We start from the raw sequence: 5,151 nt of genomic DNA on the forward strand, positions 1-5,151 counted from the left end.
CAATACCATGTTAACTAAGGAGTGTAGTGGAGGTGGGGGTGTAGACTACTCTCATACTTCATCATATTTTCTTGCCATGTGATTTATTTTCTCAAAGGTAGGGACTGGTGCTTCATTATAGCTCAAGAGTATAAAAAAAATTAAAAAAGAAAAATTCCCCAGCTAGGTTTGTGAAAGACCTTGAAGGTATCTGGTTAAGCACTTATTTTTCTCTCTCATTGAAAGAAAGAAAAAAAGCCCACAAGTTTTCTCTTTTTAATAATTTTGTGTAATTAAACTCTGGGCTTTTAGATGTGATGCATACTAATAAATTCTCCATGGCATCTTTTAGAAATAAAGCACAGCTGTTCAATTCATGAATTTATTTTGCAGTGTCTTAATAGAATGTTTTCGTCAAAAGGAATTTTATTCTTTAGATGTTCCAAATGACCTTCTGTATTTTATCTTCTCTCATCTCTTATTTTTTTTTCCTGATTCTGATCAGAAATACTAGTTAGCCTTTAGCAACAAGTGTGTCAGGTCAGTTATTCTTATACTTCTATTTAAGAATCACCATTTCTTTTCATCTTCCTCCTGCCCTTGCCAAAAATTATACCCATTGCAGGAGTCCTAAATGCAGTAAGGTTAATTAGAATTTTATTAAATAATATGATCTCTGATTCTTTTCTTAACTTAGGTGTTTTACTAGTAAGTAATAATCTGAGTCACTAAAAAATCAAAAAGACCTTTTGTTAAAACAGGGTCTTATTATATTGCAATTCTCCTACTCAGCCTCCCAAGTAGCTGGGATTACAACATATCTGGATTTTTAGGATGGGTTGGGAATCAAATTGAGGCCTCCAGTGTGGCCTAGCTTCACCAAAGAGCAGCATCAACTAGAGCATGCTACTGTAGCTGGGCCACAAGAAGATGATTTCTATCTTAAATACATGGCTAAAATTAGAGAAAGAAAAAAAATCAGATATATTTCATCTGAATCCACAAGGACAATGTTTCCCACCTTCATTCAATATTTGACTAATTTAAAGTAGGCCATATTGACAAGAATGTGATCATTTAAAACTTGTTAGAAGACCTCTCTCCTCCTGGATGTACCAAACGACATTGAGTTGAGTTGAAATCCTCACATTTTTGAAGACTTTTTCTCACACCCCACACCCTTGTTCTCACACCCTTGTTCTCTGTCAAATGATGTCACCAGTCACTTTCAAAGCTTTTCTCCACCAACTTGAGAGAAATATCAGTCTTGAAAAATGAGAAAAAGAAAAGAAAAATTGTGAGAAAAGGAAATTAAAGAGAAAGACACTGGTATGCTTTGAAAGAGGGCCGCTGTATAATTTTTATTATAATCTATGTGAATTTCACTTGGCAGGGAGACAAATTTATTAAATCTGTCTTATGTGTTATTGCATTGCTTACAGCAATACCTGACATTGGGAGAATAAAAGAATAGAGGTTTATTTGATTCACGCATGATTCTGGCCATGCAGAAGATTCAAAAGCATCACAAAATAGTGGAAGACAGGCTCTTGAGAAGATTGGCTGTCCATAAGTTTCAAACTGTTCTGGTCTTCTTTCTTTTCATATACACATGCAAGAATTCAATCATAGGGGCCCCATTCTAAAGACTTTATCACATCAAAGACACCTCCCTGGGATGTCATGGAAAAAAATGTTTTCACGTAACATCTTCATAATGTCCCAATACATAAATTTCTTGGGGGAGGGGGTGGTATCCAAATCATAGTAGCATTAAAAAAAATTCTAACAAGATATTATCTTGATTTATCAATCTCACATAAATCTCTCTCTTCTTATGACTGATCAACCCTAGGAACTGAGTGCATCTGACCATGACAAATGGAGATAGCTCCAGCACTTTGTCAGAAATCTAAAGGTGTTCTATCAAAGAGTTTCTAGGCTTTTTTAAAAAAAGGTAAAAATACCATTTTGATATATTCTGATCAAAAGTCATTCCTTGCAATATTCAGGTGACTTTCATTCAGGGACATTTCAAATGAAACTTTTGAATTAATGACTAGGAAAGGGGAATGTTGAAAGGATAAATAAAAGTGTTCACTATTCAAAAGGGAGTATACAAAGTATGAGCATCAAAGATTCTAGAAATAGAAAAATCTTTAAATAGATAAAATCCATACCTTGTCAGTTCAAAAGATTAGAAACATTTTAAACATCTTATGTCTCCTACTTACAAATTTGGGACAACACTTGTCTCAAGGATCTGGGCTTTTCTTTGGCCTTTTCACTCTTGTCTTTCCCCACTCCACAGCCTCTGTCTTAGCTTTATTTGGATAATACCCTTATGTGAAGGTGATTAAAATGGTAGGATAACATTGTCAACCTTTGAAACATTTTCGGGAGGCAATCAAAGGACAAATACTCCTAATTCTCACATACCATATTCAAGTTATATTTATTACTTGTTTAGCAGACATGTACCAATAGTTTTCTGCTATGGTAAGCAAGGTAGTTAAATCCTGGCCTCAAGGCATTTATAATTTAAAACCATCAATAAAGATAAACATGCTGAAGCACATGTCAACAAGAAAGGAACTGAATAATAAATCTAGAGGTAGAAGTCAGAGACAAGCTTCTAAGGAAAGCAACATCTAAAATTTCAGAATTAAAGAAAAACACTGCTTTCACGTTCTAGAAAGTGTGAGGAAGAGAACTTACAGGCGTAAGAGCCCCTCTAAGGGAGCTTTTTAAAAAATGTATTTATTTTTATTTTTAAAAAGCAAAAATTATAGAACATATTTTCCACAGAGAACTTTACATTCTTTTGTTTGTTAAATGGTTCTTTTCTTTTTCCTTCCCACTCACTATCACCAGCTCGCTACCACCCACTCCCTTCCCTTACAGCCTCTGGTATCTGTCTATTCCCTCTACTATGGTTTCTTTGGATCTTTAAATTTCTGCCCTAATGTGCAGACATTCAGTACATGTTGAGTAGGGATATACAGTGGGTATCTCAAAGTCTGGCTCACTTCACTTAACATCAAGTCCGCTATATTGCAGCATTATTCACAGTTGCCAAGACATTAAATAAGCCTAAGTGTCCAAAAACTGATGGGTTTTGGGTTGAAAAAATAAGGGAGTTATTTTTTTTTTAAATTTTAGATAAATTTGTGCTAAAAGGTACGTGTGCTCATAAGAGAGACAGAGAAAGAGACAGAAAGCGAGAAATCACCCTCCAAGGGGGATGGAGTGGCGTAGCTCATATTTGATTCTATTTTTCTATGAACATTTTTAAATCTCCTTGGATTGTTCTTCTCATGTATTTGTTATGCCCAGTTTCTTGACAATTATATGTAATTGTAAGGAACTTGAGGGTCAGACTATTGATTTATTTTTAAAAATGTAATTGCCAGAGGGTGCATGCACTCGCCAGAAAGAGATGGAAAGAAAGAGAGGAAGAGACCATCCTCCAATGGAGCAGGGTCATGTTGTCTCCATTCTGCTAGGACTTGGGGCATGCACATGTGCCCAGTGTGTTTTTCAAACAGAATTTCAATGATGGTTGGCCATGTGGGATCTGACTTCCTTAATCACTACTATACAGGTCAATGCCATTGCTATATTTGAACAGTTACCAAATAGAATGTGCTCTTTGCTAGACGATATCTTATTTGACCTCTCAGAAATATCGGTCTTGGTTCTGACTTCTTTCTTCTTGAGATGCTGTCCTTTGTTTCTGTGATTTTGTATTCAGCTAGTTCTCATATCTCAAGCTGCATCTCCTCAACTGCCTTAATGGACTCATTTTTCAGACATTTTAGAAGTTGATGCTCCTCGGGAATTTACATTCTTTTTCCTTCTCCTTTCATTCCCTACATCCTTCCCATATGCTTTTATCTGCTCTAACAGCTTGAACTAATATCCATACAACCAACCAATGTCCACAGTTGGAGCACCAGTCCATTCTCTCTTTAGACCACCAGTTGTGTGTTTCCAAATTCCTATTAGACACTCTCTACTTACATAGGCACCCCCAATTCAGCATATCCAAAACTAAACAAACTATCCCTGTGCTTCTCCCACACAACTAGCCTTGTCTTTCTGTAATCTCTTCTCTGTGAAGGCACCTCTGTCTATATCATTGTCCAAGACAGATGTATTAGTTCTGTCTCTCACTCATCCAATAATCGAACTAGTCTCCAATTCCTGGGTTCTGCCTCCTGAATATCTTTTTGTCACCACCACTACTAACTTTATTAACATCTATCACATTTTTGCTGAGATACTGGAACAGCATTCTGTTCTCTCTTGGTCTTCTTACTTTGATGTTTGCTGGCCTAGTACTGCCTCCGTTCGCCATACTGAAGTGAAAGTGATCTTCCTAAATTGCAAATCTGATTTAAGTCATTCATTGCTTAAAATACATACATGGCTTTTATAACCCTCCGGGTAAAGATCCATTTACCTTAGCAAGGCCATCAGGCTCTATTTGTTTGCCCCTGTCTTTTCTAGCTTCATCATTAGCCATTTACTTTCCCATCACTCCCATTCTGAACTATTTGAAATTCTCCAAATGTCACATTCTCTCTTACTTTTAAGCCTCTGTGACCTCCTTTTCTCTGATTAAACAAATTTCTCTCTCTCGACCCTTAACTAAGTTACAAAGAGCATCATGGAAGAATGATGCAGTTGCAAGTAACTTCTTCTCCCTTTCTAAAGTTGCACGATTCACCTTGGGAAAGGTCAGTTTTCAAAGAAAAGAACACATAAATTAAATTTTCCTTCTGATCTAGCCATGTTCCCTCCACTGGCATTTAACTCTGTCACTTATTTAGATCACTGGTTCGGGAAGCAGAGGCCATCATCTATTTTGACTTGACAAACATTTAAGTGGTATTTACATATTCTGAAGGATACCACTTACATGTACCAGATGCTTTACATACATAAACTCTTGGGTCAGCACAACAACCCTAGGAAGTAGATAAAATTATCATCACCATTTTGCAGATTAGGAAACTGAGACATTACGGATCATTTGTGCATATGGTTAACCAATATCAGGGTAAAGCTAACATAACTCAAGCAAATCCAGTACCAGAGTTTAGCTTTACAACCTCAACACTAAGTTGCCTTAGCACAATTCTAACTGTAAGAAAAATATCCTCAACC

Source organism: Tupaia chinensis, unplaced genomic scaffold (genome assembly GCF_000334495.1).
Source record: "Tupaia chinensis unplaced genomic scaffold, TupChi_1.0 Scaffold000208_1, whole genome shotgun sequence".
In the NCBI taxonomy this organism is placed as follows: Eukaryota; Metazoa; Chordata; class Mammalia; order Scandentia; family Tupaiidae; genus Tupaia; species Tupaia belangeri.